This window comes from Athene cunicularia (assembly GCF_003259725.1).
Source record: "Athene cunicularia isolate RWA chromosome 4 unlocalized genomic scaffold, athCun1 chr4_part1, whole genome shotgun sequence".
NCBI lineage: Eukaryota > Metazoa > Chordata > Aves > Strigiformes > Strigidae > Athene > Athene cunicularia.
This window is the reverse complement of record NW_020799098.1, coordinates 15681908-15701932: the sequence shown is the minus strand read 5'-3', so window position 1 is coordinate 15701932 and position 20025 is coordinate 15681908. Positions and strand designations below refer to the sequence as shown.

The 20025-nt window shown below is 42.8% G+C and overlaps 1 protein-coding gene across 2 annotated transcripts in view; it reads right to left on the bottom strand.

The window, feature by feature from the left end:
- C1QTNF7 (C1q and TNF related 7) overlaps positions 1–19804 on the bottom strand; it is a 53676-nt gene extending 33872 nt beyond the window's left edge. The window contains exon 1 of one of the 2 annotated variants that reach the window (XM_026846847.1): positions 19580–19804. The gene's annotated coding sequence lies outside the window, so the exon portion shown is untranslated. Of the gene's footprint in view, positions 1–4503; positions 4741–19579 lie in introns of those variants that run through there. The other variant, XM_026846848.1, reaches the window with a different exon arrangement.
- Between the last annotated feature and the right edge of the window lie 221 nt (positions 19805–20025).

The window sequence follows — 20025 nt, the reverse complement described above, 5'->3', positions numbered from 1 at the left end:
CCCCTTAAGATATCAAGTATATTAATTATTTCAGTGAACTTCAGAAATGGGCAGTCGCTGAAAGATGGGTTGCATTACCTAACAGCTATTGATAACTAAGGATGACAATACCTGTTCCAGCAGGTTCGTTTTCCTACAGGCAAAAAGGCCATGTTCCCATTGCATCCCTTCATTGCAGCAGCTTGCTTAGAGCAGCTTCCAGACTAGTTTTCCATCTGCAAACCCGTATGCTGCTGCACTGCTTCCTTGCCTGCCAAGAGCTTTTTCCGTTACAGGAACCCCAGTTATGATGACTGGTCTCAGCTCTCCATACTGGCCACCTCTGAATGTTTTGCTACTTATGGTCCTTTGCAGTCAGTTTTGCTGATTGTTTTGTACAACATTTAGGTTGAGAGCTTTCTGGCAGGTTTGGAGGGTTTGTTTCCGCTTTTGACCCTATGAGAAGACTACAGGCACACAGCAGCACATTAAGGATGAAAAATTGTTTTCTTTCCCTCTTTACAAAGAACCTGTTTATTTATGGGTGGCCATGGATGGACACATATTTCCAGAATTCAGGAAAATTACCTTCACTTCTCTGTATCTTCACAGACTTCTAGCATGATGTCAATTCAACAGCCATTGAGTCTTCCCTCAGTCCTCACATCTGTAAGCCCAAGAGGTGGTATTCAGAGAAATAAATACATATGTGCTGAGGTGATGCACCAGATCAGTAATGGATAGTAGGGCTTCACAGAGAAAGAGATATCTTGAGAGAGAAAAACAAGAGAAGTCTGGCACATATCAGAGTGTAATCTCTTTATATCACTGCAAGAATTTATTTAGGAGAGCCTCTCTCTGAGTTACATTGCTGTCAGGTAGCAGAGTACCACCTGCAGTTTTTGAAGTATTTGAACATTTGCAGCCTTTAAACAATTAGAAATGTCAGAATGTAAGACAGCCCATCAATCAGAAGTTTTCACAACTTCTCATTTGTATGTAGATTTATAAACCTTACCATGTCAAATAATAGACTAGAAAACAGAACCCTTCAACAACTTCCTTTTTTTTTTTTCCTTTTCTTTTAAACCCTACAGTGTTGGAAACAAAGAGATCTTAAAACTTTCAAAGTGGAACTGAAGGAACTGCTGCCTTTGGTTAAACTAATGGTTCTGTCAGTCCACTGGTAACGACCAGTCCCAGAAGTCAGCTGGGTGAGGAAACCACCAGGAAAGGTGTCAGTCAAGGCAGTAATTAAAGCAGTTTTTAGCCTTGGGCAACAGACTACAATTGTCAGCACCCTGCATCCTTTGTTAAATCTGGGCTACTTTGCTTGTACCTGCAGAGATGGGGATTAGCCACTGAAGTCCAAACAGTGGAGAGTTTGGCCCACCAGCTATGCTGGGGCGTGCCATCCCCATCAGGCCCTTTCTCCATCCCAAGGCTTCTCTTCTCCAGCAAGGCTGAACACCAGCCACAGTGCTGTGGAGTAAAGAGGGATGGATTTAAGGTGCAAAAATAGGAAAAGCAGTATTCTGGGACAGCCTGGCATTAGGTGTTACTGTATCTTGAAGAAGTGAGAAAGGAAAAGGTTCCCAGAGGGGGTGGAGAGAGAGGAAAGAAGGGAGGGAAAGAGCATATCCTGCATCACCACTGAGCTAAAACCACCACTAGGACCCCGCCACCACCATGAACCCTTCAACAGCCCTCTTCCTTCTCAAGGTGGAGGTAAAAACTCTGAATCTTGGTTGAAATGAGGCATTTATCTTCTTACAAGGCAGGCTGGTGCCTTGTGTAAGCACTGAGTTCATGCAATAACGTATCTTATGTCATTATAATAAAGCCTCTGACAATCTGTGGCATAATCCATTCTTAAGATCAACTAATTCAAATTTAAACAGTTCACATGTCACAGGCTGTCTTAAGAGATTTATTTAAAAAACAAACTCTTCAAGTCTGAAAGTCAGGTGGAGAGGGAGAAAAGAACTATAATTTTTAGAACAGTAAATGAATATCCAATAGCAAAACATTTGGATGAAATCTGTTTATCTGGCTGCTTCTCCTTGAAAGAAAATGAGAGTTATCTTCTTATTTGCAATTTATTCTTTCCATTTGTGTTCTCAAATTTATTCCTGGTCTAAGATCTTACGTTCTTAGATTCTCTGCTCATCAAATTTCATAGCTGTACATCCTTAAAAATGAAATTTTAGAATAAGAAAGATCAAAAGATTTTTTTCTCAGTTACATCCATAGGCACTCCATTATTTCCTCTGGGAAGTTCTGCAAGAGGAAGATTTCAGCCTGCTCACAGTATACATTAGAGTGAGAATGCAATTCACAACCAGAGCAGCTCCTTTGACTATTTTAGTTGCTTGTTTACTCTGACTGATCAGACTAGTGCATTTTGCAGTTGGTTTGTAACTTGAAAACACAAGTTGAGTAATGGGGTGAAAATATCTCACCACAAATAGTCCTGAAAAACATGTGGTTTATTGGTTTGCAAGCTAGGAGGTGACATCAAGCATTCAGACATGGATACTCTCCATTTAATGCATCAGTTCTGCATAGTAAGACAGAGTGCATTCCTCCCCATAAAATATACACAACAAAGTATTTAAAGATGTTCAAATTCAAAGACATAACCATCTGCTTATCACAGACATCTGTTGCTTCAAAGCAAAGGACTATATGAAAGGTTCAGAAAGCTTTAGAGCTCAAAAGATGCATTTGCCAAGAGACTAATGGAGCACATGAATATACATAAATTCCAAAAATATAACAACTGCTGTTTTCTCCCTGGAGTGCAGTTACACCAGCTAGGTGTGTGAGAGTTCAGTTGCAAAGAAGAAAAAGCTACCTCAGCTCTTACCTATCTCTGTACTGAAAATTAAACTTTTTGTCATTCTCCAAACAGTCTTGAAAAGCAACATCTTTCTCCATCAGCAAATGAATCTGACTTTCACACTGATCTCCTACATCTCTGAATCACTCCTGCCAATGCGCCTTCAAAATGTGATTGTTTTCTCTCTGCAAACTTCTTTCTAGAAAGGCTTTCTCTATTCTAGCTCAGGGAGGTGGCACCCCAGATTCACTGGGAGCAGCATGTTGCAGCTCCACAGCTCTGCATGTCTATTAATTTCCTTGATATTTTGGCACCCAGGTCTGACTGCCTGGCTGAAGTCAACAAGGGCCTTCCCATCCACTTCAACAAACCCTGAGCATCTCCCTTAATGGGTGGTGCCCCTTTCCCCATGTGGGTCTTGCATTGTCATGGAAATGAAGGTCTACAGGAGGACCGGGATTGGTAGTAAGCTCTCCGGGGCAGTGTCTGTGTTCCTCTGAGCCCCTGATGTAAGAGGTGATTGCAGTGATTTATCTGCAAAAAATAAAATTGGTATTTCCCTGAGGGTATGTGTCAGATCTCCACTGTGAGAGTTGGAGGGCAGAGTTTGCACCTTTCAGACATGTGGGTCTGGAGGGAAGTACCTGCTAAAAGTCATTGGGAAACGGGGAAAAGTGTGAGCCAAATACAAGGTGCAAAGTCAGAGGGGTTAGGTGCTTTTGGAAAGGCTGCAAGGAATGCAAGGGGGCTAGAGACTCTCCAGACAGGAAGATACTGGGAACCATGAGTGTGTGAAATTTCTGTCTCAGATTAATACCACCTGTACCTGGTCAATGGAGCTATTTGAGTTTCCTGGCACAACACCCAGTTTCCATTTATTTATCACCCTATCTGCATATGGGCAGCCTTCAAAAGGGCAGGGAGGACCTCACAGACACGAAGAGAAATTTGGGATTTCAATGCTTGTCTGCCAGGCCTGTTGATGCCAATACATACATGAACTGCATAGCAAACAGGGAAATATTCATGACCTTAAATTATATTATGAAGCTCAGAGTAAACTGATCCATCCCCTGCAATAAACTCCAAATAACCATGTAGAAAGAGGTTAATTTAAATATGACCATGAACATCAAGATAAATTTATAAAGTAATCAAAATATTTCTTCTGTCATTTTATGTTCCTCTTAGTCACATGATCTGTGACTTCTTAAACCTCATAAAGCGTATAGAAATCCCACAAGACCGCAAGTTTAACATGGGGGTTACACACCACCTTTAGGTTCACTGATGTTGCTTTATAAGCTACCCATCTGCTCTTTGGTTTCCTTTGCACAGGTTTTGCATTTTCCTGCCAGTTTCCCATTGTCCTTGAAATCAGAGTAACAAGAAACTGAAGAACTTGGGAGTTCTCTGTACTGATCACAGAGAACAGAAATGGTCAGCGATCAGAAAAGTAAACAGTCTGCCCGAACTGTGAACAGATTCTGCTCCTTACACGACTCACAAGCAAAACATTTCTAGAAAGGTAAGTTATTTATTTATTGTGCCAACACGCTATTCAAAGCAACAGCAAGATAACAACATTACTAGTATTAGGAAATTAATCTCAAGTTTAGATTATCTCCAGTTTTTATGATGCAAGAGAATATACGGAGTTTGCTTCAGCGAACTTTACTTACATGGCTTGCAAGAGCTTCCAGCAGCTGGAGTCTCTGAATTGCGGTGCATGCAGATACTGTGCTTTGCTGAAAGCCCCCTAACTTGGGCACTGGAGACAGCACATAACTCACTGGTGCTTTAGCTTTATAAATAATTTCCTTTAAAAATACTCTCGCATGTTTTTTTTATCAGTGGTGCACACTGACAGTAGACTGCAAAGCAGAAAGCCTGTCTGGTGATACGAGGAAAGAGTTCCCTCTCAGCTGAATCCCCAAAAAAAAAGGAGTCCTTGACCTCAACAACTAGAATAAATCTGCTCTATCTGTTGGCTCTTTTCTGAATGCATACTTGAGCAGTAACATAAGAGTGAGCGATCAGAGCGCAGAAACTGTGGCATGTCATGCTCTGTACCGGTAGGGTATGTGAGCAATCCTTCTAGCACAGGCACAGCAAAATGAAACACAATGTGTGTTTTCAGCTTTTATTTTGTTTTCATATTTCAAAAATAAAGATGACAGGCTTCTCTATTTCAGTTCACAGCTCCCAAGTGGCAGCACTCTCAGCTCTGTCCCCTCTGCTGAGATTCCTTGTGTTCCAGATGAGGTTACTGTTGACTTTCTATTTCAATTCTTGATTTTCTGAGAATCTCTGTCTCTCAGCCAGGAAATGTAACCCAGACTGAAGTTTAGCATTTTGGACATCATAAATGCAATGAATCGCCTGCAATTTTTTTTTTTTTTTTTTTTTTTTTTTTTTTTTTTTTTTTTTTTTTCCCCCTCTCTCTCTCTTTCCTTTGGTCTATTTAAACTTATTAAACTTCAGAAAAACGATCATAGCTTTTGGAGCAAGCCCTCAGTAGAACAGTGAGACAAATATGAAAAGCAAGCTAATGATGTAGCTTAAAATAGTTAAATGTAAGGCTTCAGCAAAAACGAAGTTGCCTGCTCCATTGTAAAATTATATTTACAAGAATAAAGACATCATTTTAAACATAGTCATTCTATTCCCAGACGATGAGGACAGAGGTTTTATGGCGATGATTAAAAAAACCCCATATTTTAGGCATAATAAAAGGAGTAGCAAAGAGATAAGAAAGAAAGAAAATGGAAGTCCTCATTACTCCATTGTATTGTGTTGCAAAAGAAGGAAAAAGGGAAACAAACTTACCATGTAAAAATCAAACTTTCATATATTGTAAATACAATATTCCTGGCTTTATGAAACATAAAGAAAAAAAAAGCAATAAAAACTTTGAATAATAATTTTTAGATTAAGGAAATAATAGTTTTTAATGAAGAATGATCAAATGATCTCTTTTGTCCAGTGTGTTATTCGCCTTATATGACAATGGACTTGAAAAATCCCCTACACATTTTATATGTGTGTTATCAAGGTTTTTCTTGAACCTCAGACTTGGGTTCAGTTTCTGTTGCTGCTTCTTTTTTTTTTTTTTCCCAACTTTATTAAGACACTAAACCATGTACAACTTAAAAGTTGTTTTTTGGTAATTCAATTGTCTCTCCCAGTTGTAGCTGACTAGTAATAGCAGTGATATATTGTGTTGAATGAGAGAAGTCTCAGTTTCAATTTAGTTTCCATTTATATCCACTTCCTTTGTCAAATACTGAAACTCTAAGTCTACAATAAAAAATCTCTTTTCAGCTCTTCCTGCTGTTTCCCCTTCCCTACTAAAGTTTTCAAAATGAGGCACTATCAAACCATATATGTTTATCTTGAATTTCAAAGTACTGGCATTTTTTTTTCTAAATTAAAATTCATGTTTGAAAGCTGTTTCTTCAAAACTAGTGGGGGTGCAAGTATTGTTCTTCAAACACCGAAACACTTTTTCTCCGCAGTGGCCTGAAGTCTCATACCTAGGGCTTATTTCCATAGGTTGCCATGCAGGGGTGAGCCTGTTGTCACCTGCTGTGATGGACCTCTTCCCTCTTTGCTAGGCCATCAGCAAGAGCATGTTTTCTCCCTCTCTCCCAGTTCAGCTTTTCTATTTTTAGAAAATAGCTGGGATTTTTTAATCTTGTTTTATGATGCAGAAGCCTTGTGACCTGGTTTGTTGGAACAAGGCTTGGCACACAGGACTACTCACACACGCCCAGATTTCAGACGGCCGCCCCGTGAGTGGTGTGTACCAGGATCCCATCCAGCTTTATGTCTGTAATTACAAGAGGCTAAACTTCAAAAACTCCTTGGGACCTATTACCTGCTTCTTTGTGAAGTGTTTTGAGGAAAGCAGAATATATACCTAACTTCTGAGAAGCCAATCTGGTTGTTTTCAGTACGGACATCTGAAACACACCACTAATTTGAGTGCCAGCTAATTACCCCCAGGTGTGACTCCATTTCTGCTCCTGGCTTTCCCCTGAGTAAGTAACAAGCCATCGGGCAGGGCGCAGCTCCCTGTGCATGGATGGTGCCGTCTGTCCCCCAGCCCATTTCAGCCACAATACAGGTGTGTAAGCCCTGCAAGCCTTGGGGTACTGCATTGTACTGTGGCCATGTACAGTTGTGCTTCATAACTAGAGACAGCGTTAGTCTCTGAAAATATAATCTGGTTTACTGAGTATCGTATATGTATTCACAGACTTTTATATAGGAGTTAACAGTTCACAAATTCAGGGTCATGGTTACAGTTGCAGTTGTGTATGTGAAGGTGGAATCTTGGCCAGGACCCCAGAAGCTATAACATAGACAGAAATGTATAAGACTTGTTGGGTGAATTGTATGTTGTAAACCCTTATATGTAAATTAAAGTGTTAATGTTTCTCACTGATCTTTCAGACACCCCTCAGAAGATTGGTTGGGATGTGCTGTCTGCAGGCTGGGAGTGCTGGCCCTGCTGACATGATGCTGTGTGGTTACACCTGAGACCCTGAGAAAGGAGGTCCCCATGTCTGATGTGACACAGTCCATTAAACTACCTTTATCAGACTTTGTTTTGAAATTGTCTGATTTTACACACAGCTTTAAAAAGTTTGGGCATCACAGGGATATACAACCCAGAAATGCATCCCAGAAGCTGTTATTTCCAATGGCAGCTCACAAGGCTTCTAGAAAGCCCACACTTAGTGAGAGATCCAACATACACAGGGTCAATAGGAACCACAAGGCTCATTTTCACTATTGCATGCAAAGGCTGGGGCAGAAGGACTGAAACACTGATTCAGTGGCAATGGAAAATGACATGGCATGAACTAGAGGGCACTTTTCCCTAGATAGTAAACTTTCATTACCTTTAGATTGCCATCTGGAAATAAAACGTTCTCTCTGTAGAGGTACAGTGCTACCTAGGGGAACTTACACTGTTTCTAGGCTCAGGGGCCACTTTTGGTGGAGGAATTGAGCTGCCCTGTCCATCATGACCTGATCTGTCCCTGATACAGGCAAGCTGTCTCCTGCAGGGCTGCCTTGGGGATGTGCACCACGGTCTTCAGTGCTCCAAGAGCATGTATTTGCAGAGGTGCAGCATTAGAACAGAACAACAGGAGTAATTTCAGTTGGAAGGGACCTTTGGAGTTCATCTCATTCAACATCTGCTCAAAGCAGGTCTAATCCGCTTCCAGCTGTTTCTGCAGTACGAACCATGATGACTTTATTATACAGGGTTTTCCACTCCATACAGCACACCTGACCTCCATTACCCCCACAAGAGAAGGACATGACTCAATGATCATGATTTTGCAACCCTGATCCCAGCTAATTATAAACTCTCAGTTATTTCAATATTTGATCATTCAATCATTTGATTATACTTATCTGGCATGGAAGCCAAAAAATAGTATCTCCTTTTACAGATGTGGATCCAGGCCACAAAGATGACAATATTTGCCAGAAATCACATAGTCTGTGTGGAGTAAGAAATTGAGTGGTCATCTCTCAGGGCTGACATTCTACCTGCTGTCAGCTCTCTGTGTATTCCTGCTATTAGTTAGCTATTAGTTATTAATAACCACCCTGCTATTACAGATCATTTTTTGAGGCAAGGGGCAAAGTAACAACAGCACTTGTGAGATGTCAGTTATGTAATGGGTTCCAGTGCTGAAGCTGAAAGTGGGGGGAAAATTAAAAATTTAGGAGCTAATGCTGCTCCTATACATGTGGTGGGCAGCTGTAATAGGGATCATCAAATGAATGATTCTTCTTAAAACACAGCCCTTCTGACAGTCTGGAATGGGATTCAAATTATTAAAAGCTGGATTTGGAAACCAAGAAAGGCTCCCGTGATCTCCACTGCTGTCAGTAAGAATTCATATTGTAATGATCAAAAACTATATGAAGGTGAGTATTGCTGTAACTTGTTTAAATTGCAGGCCTGGAAAAACATACTTAAGACATCTGGAATCAGTTTTTGGTTTGAAATCCAGTTCATACATAAGGAGGGCTTGGGAAGAACTGAAAGACAAGACAGTCTTGTCTTGAAAGACAAGAACAAAATGAAAATGTTAAACAAGTGGCTCATATACATGGTCCTCACACTTTGATCTCACATTCAGTGTTTGGTGAGCAATACTGTTTCATACATGTTCCCACCAATATATAAATGACATGAAGCTAGAAAACGATAAACAAAAAGAATATAGCATGGGTCACAGATCTGGTAGAATTGTTCTGCTTCCTGGAGTGATACAGTTAAGCTTCTTTGCAACCCATGTGTTGACATCCTATACTTCCAACTTCTGCCCTGGACACTGTGCTGCATACCTGCTCAGATTTGCCAAACCAGCCGGATTAGGACTGTGGCAATATCGCTTTGGGTGAGATGCTAATGGCTGTTATTTACCTGGTCTCGGCTAGTACAGGGACTAGTGAACAATCCGCAGGAACTAAGGAACTGCAAATTACTGTTGATGCTTCAAATAGCACATTAAAAAGGAAGAATTCTGACTTTTAAATTGTAATTTATTTTAATTCTAATGTGTTATTAATATGTAAAAAACAATCTCCTTTTTAAACCTGTAGCGTGTAATATCTTGTTCGTATAACTTCTCAGTCTTGAAATCTGAATGGTCAGGTCTTGAGCTGATATAAAACAGTACTGATACACTGATTGCAAAGGCAGCATAATTAATTCACACCAGCTGAAGTTCTGCCTCAGAATGTGCAGAAGAGTATATATTCCTTTTCTTGTCATGTGGGTGCCACTGGAAGGTGACTCAAGACCTGACAGCTACCATGGCTCTATATTCACATCAAAGTTTATCCTTAGGCCTTTTACCATACCCCATGGGGACTGAACATTTGTTTTTGAATGCTTCGCTGAGCTATATAATTTAGGAACATCAACAACACATACCATTAAAATGCATCAAAAGCAAATCCCACACTCAGATACAAATGTCCTGAGCCTGCACTTGAGTAGCTGCATGATCTTCCATTTGAGGGTCAGAAAGGATTTTTTAATAAACTGCTTGCCTCTTAGAGATCAGGCAAAATGGATGAAGCCTGGAGATGCTTTAAGGCAAGCACATTCTCTCTCTTCCATTGCAGGGTGTATCTTAGCCAAAAGCAAAACCTGCTGCAACTACTGCTACTTCATCAGAGGTAGGAAGGCAAAAATAAACTCCCTTGGAATTAGAAAGCATGCTTTCTATCAGTAGCTTGTGTCACTTTCCCATCAAAAACCTGCTGCTCATGTACCTTTAACATGATGGTAAAACAGTATGTTTAATCTTCTGATAGCTGAAGAAAACGGTCCTTTTTGCAACAGATCAGATCCCCTGTAAGTTAAATGTGCAGCCCTTTCTCCTCTACAACCTTGGAAAAACCAGTCAGAAACACAAATCAGTGCCCCCAAATATCATGTACAAGATATACCTGGAAATTTGATACAGCTTTCCTCCTTCAAATTCATCAGTTTTTTCCCCAGGCCTGGAGTGAGATTGAGGCTATTTCAGACCAAGCTACTGAAAACATCAAAGAAAAAAAGTTCTTTTCTCACAATCAGCTGCAGACAGTCTCCTTCCTGCATGTGCAAGGCTTCCTGACACCAGGGTATCTCTGACCATCCCTCATGGGCACAGAATGAGGGAGGGCACCTCTTTAACTAGGTAGAGAAGAATCCACCTACACTGTATATCACCGTTTGAAGTGCAGCCCAGTTTGCAAGAAGTGAAGAACTGCATCACTGGTAAAAACTAATTTAATGGCATATGGTTTCTTCGTTTGGGAAAAGGCTTCAAAACTGAGAAGAAGCTTGCAGCTTTGCAGAATAAACTGGTGCTGGTGCTCTCATTGTAACTCGGTACTGCTTAAGTGATACAGGCCTGTCTGGACTGAGTTAAAAAAAGTGAAGGGTTTTTTGTTCAGTCCAGAAATAGAATTTCTTCAGCTCTGTTCAAGCTCAGTGTTGTTCCAGTCATCTTCAGTTTTCTTCTCAAACCCACTGTTTTCCCAGATCTCTTTATGGATATCATGTATGGGAGGGGCAGGAGTGTAGTAGCTGGAGCAGAGCACTGACAGCTCGATTCCTGCTCTTAGTGCTGCTGTTGACTCTAATCCTGTTTTCCTTCTCTTATTATTCTGTTCTTCTGTTCTCCTTCTCACTCTTTCCTTTAGCCTACCTGACATTTGGGCTTGATGAGAAGTTCCTTGCAATCCCAGTACATTGTCTAATCCTACCATTTATTAGAAATAATGAAGGAGAAGGATTTCCTGACTGCTCTGGCCCCAGGAAATGCTGCTCACAGCAGAAGAGACTTCTGAGGAGGGGAGCACTGGTCATCGCAACAGCATCCCACAGCCTTATCACTATTCTAGCATAAGGCTTAATTTCCAGTGACTCCAGCAGAAAGTTGCGTATGAGGCTGTTCTGTATTTTCTTACAACCTACTCGGTCCAATTAAACCTCAAACCCCAAACTTCCCAAACCAGCATGCTATGACAAGGCTGCAGTACATGCACCCACATGCCTGGGGTGGCAGGGGCTTATTCTTGTGTGTGAGAGATCCAGGGGGAACAGCCTGTGTCGCTGGGTCCCTTTCTGCAGCAGGGGCACCAGCATAAGAGGAATGAGGAGCACTGCAGAGTCTACCAGGATAGGACACCTAATTAAATCCTATTTTTAAAGGTGTAGTTGAAGGAATTGGTACACCTGCCCATTTCCTATGTAACAGGGCTGGGTTTAGCACAGCAGTTTGCAGATCGAGTTCAGTATTCTTTCTGTTTTACCTCTTAGGTAATAAACCCATAAACCCCCAGGGTTCAAGTAACACCGTGCTAACGAACCCTGCCTCTCTCTGCCTCCCTGAGCACCATGTTCCCGGCTGCACAGTGACCCACCGCATCTGGGAACAGCCCCACTGAGCCCTGCTGTCCCCAGCTTGGTGCCCCAGGGTGGGGGTCCATAGGCTGCTGAGGCCCTGAACAAGGACCCTCCTGTTCCCACAGCAGATTCTTTCTGTTTTGTGGATGCCCAGGCATTCTGACCTGCCTCCTGCTGGTAGGGGTTGTCTTTTCTCATCACCTCTCACAGACACGCAAGACCCAGAGACCTCTGGTGGCAGCTCCCAATTTCTGCCCTTCTGCAGAACTGGGCTGGTGTTGCTGCCATGTCTCCAGGAGCTATTAAGATTTTTTTAAGGCTACTGTATTGCTGTTACTTCAGTGCTGCCTGTGCACGGCAGACGTGCTGTGGCTAGGTGCCAAGCTGCCTGGGGAAGAGCCTTTTTTAATGAACAATAGCACAGGCTGTAAGCAGTAGGAACTGGTGGTCTGAAGTAAGTGTCAGCAGCAGCGTGGTACGTATATTGTTTGTGTGCTGGATGGCTCAGTGTATGTGTATATGCTGAAATACAGATGCTCCAAGGTTAGGTGTGGCCTCCAGCACCGACACAACACAGGTGAACACAACAATTTTCTCAGTCTTATCTGAAATGGGTTTGGACTTGGGCTCATTCCTATCAACACCTTCAGCCACTTTGTTAAGCGAGGTGAATACGGTCTCTGTGAAAGCTTTTGGCTCAGCCCTGCCCGGGGTTTTGAGCATGGCCTTGTCTGAGCATCGCACTGCACTCCAGACTTCGCTCTCAGGCAGCCAGGGGTGGAAATAACGTCTTCAAAAGCGACAAGGCGTGTGTTGGATCTGCTGCTGAGGTCTGCCTTTGGCACCCCTACAACGGGGGGCTGCATCATCTATTACATATAAATAATGCTCTGAAGGCCTAAATAGATAAATATTTGAGTCATTGATGAAAGGAACCACTGCCAGCCGCTTTTGGTCAGTAGAACAGGAATGTGTCCCACTGGCTCAGATTGAAAAGGTTTTAGATGTGTAGGGTTTGCAAAAATTAGAGGGAGGAAGATCTGGTAACTATCTGACACATGTTTGCTTCATTCATGGACAAATTAACTTTAATTATCCAATTTCTAAATCAGCTTTAAGTGGAAGGGCCCCTCCTCACCCCCCACTGCTGCATATTTGGGGGATTAAGTTGTTTGTTTTTAGTGATAAATTAGAAACATCTGCTTCCGCTGACACACTGGAAAGGAGGCACATAGAGCAAAGTAGCTGGCTGGGCTGCTCTGACACTGGGGGGATTTGGTACCAGGGCATGGTCCTGCCCACCTATGGTCATGGGATCTGAAAGGATCAGGCCCTCTCCCCTCTGCACAGGGGCTCGGTGGGGCAGGGGAGGTGCATGGGTGCTCCTGGGCTTGCTCAGGATGGTTTCTGGAGAGGTTGGAGCAGTGGTGAGCATCTCCAGCAGTGTGCACTTGGCAGAGCCTTCCTTTTAAGGGTGTCTTGGCAGTTCTGTGCAAGCGAAACTGTTTCTGCTATGGGATCATCAGGTCTTAATGTCAAGGAATCCAAACCTTCTGCCAGAGTCACTACAGAGGTTGCTCAAGCATGAGCAGTGATGGCAGTAAGCGGCTCAGCCACCCCTTCTGATGAAGAAAATGGTGCAAACTGAGGGGAGATGTTTTACAACCCCAGTGTATCCCTGCAGAGGTGATACAACTTCCTAATTGCTGAGGCAGGTTGGAAATGGCCAAGAGACACACCACATCACAGCACTTCACACTTTCACCTCATGCAGGAGGTATGAAAACAACCCTCCTGGCTACAAGCCATTATCTGCAGGAATGGAAAGCTGGGTCTAAATCCTGCCAGATGCAGCAATACAAATATACCCTGGCCATCCATGGAGCTACACACACGATGGACATGGTCCGTGCATCCCCTTACAGCACCCCCTGAAGGGAACTGCGAGGATTGTTTTGACTTCAGTGTGGCCTGGATCTCACTGCAGGGTTTTAGTACATGCCCGATTGGGCTGCAGAAACAGATGTTTTACACACTTCAGTCAGATACATTTTATTCAGCTTTTGGCAATCAAAACTCTCAGCCCTGATCTGCAAAAACAGAGCATGTTTGCAGAAAGGGAGAAGCCTAGATGCTGGGTGGTTTCTAACAGCTCCTGTTCCTAAGATGCCCCCTTTTTCTGCCTGGTTATTTTCTCCAGATGAGTTTGAGGATTATGTACATTTAACCAAGACTTTCCAATAATCTATCAGATCTGTCAGCAAGAAACCCCAGGCAGGTTCAGTGCATGCTGTCAGACTGGCTGTACAGTACAAGTTGGACACCTCCTGGTAGTGCAGGCGACACTGTTTAGGTGTAATGCAGAGTAAAGTACATGTATTTCTGTCTGAGAAATTCCACGCACAGAAATTTTAAATCACAGTTCTGCCTGAAGCAGGCTACAAAATCATGACTGAGGGGCATGGCCTGTCAGTGTGCAGGGAGTGGTCCTAGGCAGTCCTGAAGAGGAAACTCTCAATTCTTCTTAAAAAGCTGAAGGTAAGCTCCAATGCAGCCTCCAAAACCCCATTCCAATGTAAAGCAGTGTAATCTCACTGTAAAGCTTAAAATACATTGAAATGCATCCTCTTCTCTAGAGAAACTAAAAAATACGCTCTGCACACCTGTGGAACTGGGTGTGCAGCAGGGTCTGTCTGAGACCTGGGGACCAGGCCTGGGCAGAGATGTCCTGCTCTGTCTGGGGGTGCAGGAGGGAGGGGAGGGGTACCAGAACAACCTGTTTCACAGTTAGCCAGGATCACTGACCCTGCTTGTCCTGCCTAAGCTATTTCCTTCTGCCTGACTGCTGGCGTTACTTGATCTTTTCATTCCCATGGGGGACATTTGGATACATGATGAAGTTGATGATAATGAAGTAGAATCAGGAAAAGGAACTTTTTTTTTTTTTTTCCCAAGCTGGGGAGAGAAGTGAAAATTCTCTTCTTCCAGGAAAGGAGTGGGAGATGTGACCTAGATCCCAGACCTTTATGCTAACCGCTTCTCTGGAGCATAGACCGTCCTGTTCCCACCCCCAAAATCACTACCTCTTCCTGGAGTAATTTCTTGCTGCTGCACCTCAAAGCTGGTGCTCAGAGGTAGTCTGCAGACATGTATCACCACTTTCTAACAGGAATGTCTGCACTGAATAACAGAAACAGTAACTCAAGAGAGGCCAAAGCAGCCTTGGTCTTCCTCCAACCACTGGGAAATCAGGTCTCAGGAAGATGGAGAGTGCCTTCCCACATTATCTGAGCAGGGGTTACAGTATGGCCCATTGACTGCCATCACTTCTGGGAGGAACAGCTGCCAGCAGGGCCCCCCTAGAAGCCCCCTATGAGGGGTAGTAAAGGGGGACCCTGTGGGTAAACACACAGACGTGCCAGGAAAATGGAAAGGCTATGAGAAGGAGGATACCATATTGGTAATTTGCAGGAGAAAAAGAGTAGTGGAACTGAAGAGAAGTTGAAAATATGTGTGGGACTGGGAGGGCTGCTAATACAGGGCTATGATTAAGGCCTGTTCTTGGGTTTTGGGACCAAAAAAGGACAGGCTCTGGAAGATAATTTTCGGAGTACATCCATGCAGAGTTGGAGCTCATAAAGACTCAAAGGAGCCAATTGCTCTGTAAAAAATAATACCAACATGATGTCTAGAATAAGCAATGGATGCATAGAGTAACCTAGGTATTTCTCTGCTAAGTCCCAAAAGATCCACTTCCACTGTTTAATGACAGTGAAAAAGGATTGGAAACAGCAGTCTGGGGTGTGTTGGGGAGGTGGGATCAATCCCCAGGTGCATTGAAACGCAGCAGACCGGCGCTGTTCAGGGCTATCGAGGCTGGCGTAACATCAAGTTTTTATAGACTGCTGAAAAGGGAAAAGACTTTTGGTCCTGAGTTGTAACTGCTAGTGAGAATAGCAGATGCGTGTTCCAACATGGGGAATGTCTCCCTCCAAGAAAAGGGAGAGTTTTCCTGGACAAATCCAGAAAAAATTCAGACTTCTTTTTTTTCCAAAGGGTAAGAAAAAAAAGGGAGGTTCCTAAGAAAAAAAGGGAGGTTCCTCCTTCAGCAGCTCACAGATCAGATCCCCCTGTGCTGCAGTGGTGGGACTCCCACACTGGCGTGGACCCAGCCACGAGGCCCATTGGGCCAACAGAAAGAGGTGGAGTGAGCAGGCTCACTCACCTCTTCAGCTCTGCCCTTCAAGCCCTCCTTGTTTTTATAGCATTATCACTCCCTGTTTTTATTGCACATTTTTTAAACTACATTTCAGGTCCCGCCTCCATTATTAATATCCACTCCACTCTCATTTTTTCCTGAAAGAAAAATGTCTTTATTGAAAGAATGTAGCAAAAAGGGAGAGAAATAAAACAGAGCACACGAATTAATACATCCGAAAAAAAACCCATTCTCTTACTGAACATTTCCCTTCCTTCCCCAGCTTTAACCTCAGACTCATGCCAGATGTTCCTGTTTGTTGCAGGATGTCTGATTTTGGGTTTGGGGTCTCTCCAAAGGGGGAGGAAGCAGTGTAATCTTAAAATAGGGTGGGTGGCCTGATGGCATCCAAACACAGTCAACTGTATCCATTAAATCTTGTCTGAGATTTGGCCTCCACTTCTGTAGGCTGCACCCCATTCAGGTCTGAGAGACACGATACTCACACAGATGAGGAAGACAAATCCAGTAGATAGACTGAAGATGAGCCAATATATTTAAGCCAGCGCAACATATGGACTCTCACATCTCTCAGCCTAGGAAAGATTGCTCCCCACAGATTTCTTCTAGGTTTGCCCAGACTATGTGAAACATCCCAGCCAGTGAGACTTTTCCCCTCTTTCCCTCTGGATTATTTTATAACTGTATACCTCTCGCTGCCAGGACCTTTTTCTCATAATGCATTTTTAAAATGGTCCCCATTATCCTCTGTGATAAGAACTGGTTTTATACTAAACAGTTCTGCCCTTCCCAGAGCTACACTTCACAGAAATGTGTAGACTGTGTAAACATATGGTCCTGTCCTGCTCCCATTCCAAGGTTTAGCGAAACCGTAAAATATCTTTGAAGGCTTGAGTCAGGTCCTCTGCAGTTCTGCCTTCATTGCTTTGAGCTTTCCCATCTGCGTCCAACATCAGGTGAGGCTTGAGGCTAGACAATCAGGAACAAATTCACACTGCTTTCTCAAAATGAAAATTAAATCCTAATTTTTGGAGAACCTGAACAATTTATTTCAGCGTTGAAAAATTGGAGTAATCTGGATTTCTTCTTCAGCCCAACAGAGAAAATACCCTACTGATCTGCACCTCTTACTTTAGAGAGTCTGTGAGCAGAAATCTATATCTTTTGCTGACAGCTGCAGCCTGATGCCTGTAACTAGAATGTAAATCTGGCCAGTAATTATCTCACTTGCAGCATTTATTTTCTGAGTATGATCACGAAGATGAGTCTGCAAAGCCCCTAGATTTCTCTGCCAAGGCAATCACATAATTGCTTTGCTGCCCTCTTGACTAACAAAGAATCCACTTCAGCAGATAAAATGAAGTTTTACCTGTCTTGTCTCTGTGACAAGCAACCTCTAGGAATCAGAAACTTTGAGTTTTTTTTATTTACATGTATAAAAGTTTGCAGCCTTAGGATTTTCACTCCCCTGTGAGGTTAAGTATTTCTGGTCAATCTAAATTGTCATTTTATCATCTGCAATGTGTCTCTTTGTTAACATGGATGTTATTTGATCATGCAATGACAGTATGTGGAATGTTGCAGCAGCATCTATTTAAGTACTATGGAAATTAGGTTTACCAGTACATGGGACAGACCCGTGAATGGATGGAGAATAAAGGATATGTCAGTTCTATCACAGTGGGACAGAGGATCTTCTCCTTCAGGCACTCAAGCCCAGCCCTCAGGACACTGCTCATATGTGGATTTCCATCTACCTTCTCACTTTGCCACTGACTGAACCATAGATAAGTGCAATGGTGGAGTGTGGAGGTGACAGAGAAAATGAAATAATATCAACACCATGGTCTTTATCTGCATCAGTCCCTGCTATTGCGGCTGAGCCAGAAGCAGTTCCTGTGGCTGAGATACTCAGTTTCAGAAACCATCCTGTCTCCTGTGTCATTAAGCAATATGGAGCTGGACCAGACTTCACCACCTTTACTCTCAATTGCCCATCAGATCAGTGGGGTATTGTGGAGGAAGGACAAGGAACAGGCAACCACTAAGAGAGAGGAATACGCTTCCCAGTCCCCACACCATGTAGTTCTCACCCAGGTAACACCTGGTGGAGATGTGCCTAGCTCTATCTCTCCAGAGCTCAGCAAGGATGGTGATGGTGGCCTTCCCACTCATCACAAAGCTTAACCTGGGGGCAGCTTCAGAGGGAAACAGGTTATCAGGATTTCCTCCGTGGCAGTGGGCAGGCATATCAGCTCCTCCACTTTCAGTTTTGCTTTTCTGCACCCTTTCCCCTGCCCTCTCTGCTCCGTATTTCTCTACTGTAAACGCATTTCTTAGGCAAAGCGTGGCCCATGGGGACACAAAATTGGGGGACTGACAGCCTTGCCTTCCTTCCTACCGGGGAAAATCTGCTCCAGTAGCACAGGTGAAGTTGTCCCAGGTCAGGCAAAACAGGAGGTAGGAACTATAGAAAGAAGGGATTTTCTGCCTCTCTAATGCAGCATGCTGTACAATGTAATTGTGTGATTTCTGAAGCAGGTTGCTCTCAACAGATTTCCATGGCTTGCACAGCAACAAGGGCTGTGGGTAATGCTGCACTCACACCCATATTTTCCTAAAACTTCAGCCTGAAATCTTCATCATTTCCTTGAAAGTGAGTGGGATAGAGTAATTAGCCACCATTGTGAGTATCAGGTTTTGGGCAGCTGGCATGCAGGCAAGCCTTGCCTCACCCTTGCCTGGATAATGGTAACCAGAGACTCAGGGGAAAAAAGGGAGCAGGAAACCACTAATCCACTTACATTCTCACCTACTCAGACCAAGGTTTTGTTTAATCACTTATGCTCAGCATTTAATTTATATTTAACAACATTATATTCTCCCCTCAGTCTGCACATAGGTACAAAGTACACTGCTGGTAGCAGTGGAAGCACAAAAAGTAAAATGACCTTGAAAAAACCCAGCCAAACAGAAGAAACACCCCAACAAAATAACAAATGGATATATTTGTTAGAGTTTAATAAGTTAAAAGCAGGAGCTTAACTTTGCAAGATCACAACTCTAAAGCAAAATGATTTATTTGGTATTTACAGATATTTTTTTTTTCAAAACAAGTTTCTATGAAACCATAGCAACAAAGGTTAAAGTGAAGGTTTGGAAATGATGTTGGAATCATTCACAAGGGAAAAAACCAATAATCTCTGTTTCGGGTTGATGGAATGTAAGATTAAAGCTAAATAGAGAAAAATATTTCAAAAGATTTTAGACAATTTAATCACCCAAAACCCTGTGAAAGGTAGACATATAAACCCATTCTTTTTCCAGAAAATTGTGTCCTTGATTTTTAAAAAAACCTGTCTGGTAACTTTCTGACAGGAATGTTATATGCATAAATGTCCCCAAGTTTATTACTCTTCTTTTACAAGACAAAACACATAAACAGATTTCACTGGAAGCCCTACCACAGTCATTTTCTAATGGAATCACACGTATCCCAGCAAAAATCCGCATTGCTCTGAAAGGTCGCTCTATTGTGTTTCCTTCTTCTAATGCATTTCAGGGAAATCAGAATAGGAAAGTAGAATCGGTTACAACTTACCTTCACGCTCGAGTAGATGGCATCGGATTTTTCAGGGAAAGCAACATGCTCCTTTTGGGTAGTATAAGAGTTGTAAATTCAAGCCAACAGGTAATTGTTGGTGATTCAAAATCCTCTGAAACAAATTTAAATGCAGCGATGACAAATAATGCACTTCGTGAAAACTTATTTGAAGCTTGATGCTCTTGTATTGAGTTTTGTAACTGTCTGTCTCAGCTAAATAAGCTTCCACTCCTTTCCTTGGCCACTTGCCAATTTTTCTAATTTAAAGCAACTGTGAGCCTGCTGTAAAAGTCCTGCTGGAAGGAGTTCAATGTATACCATGGAGCAAGCGTGTGCTCCGGACTGAAGTGGTATGACGGCGTCCTAACAGGACCGGGGACATAGCCTCCCCAAGGTAACGTTATATCATCTTTGGAAAACATGATATGCTAAGTTGTCTCTTT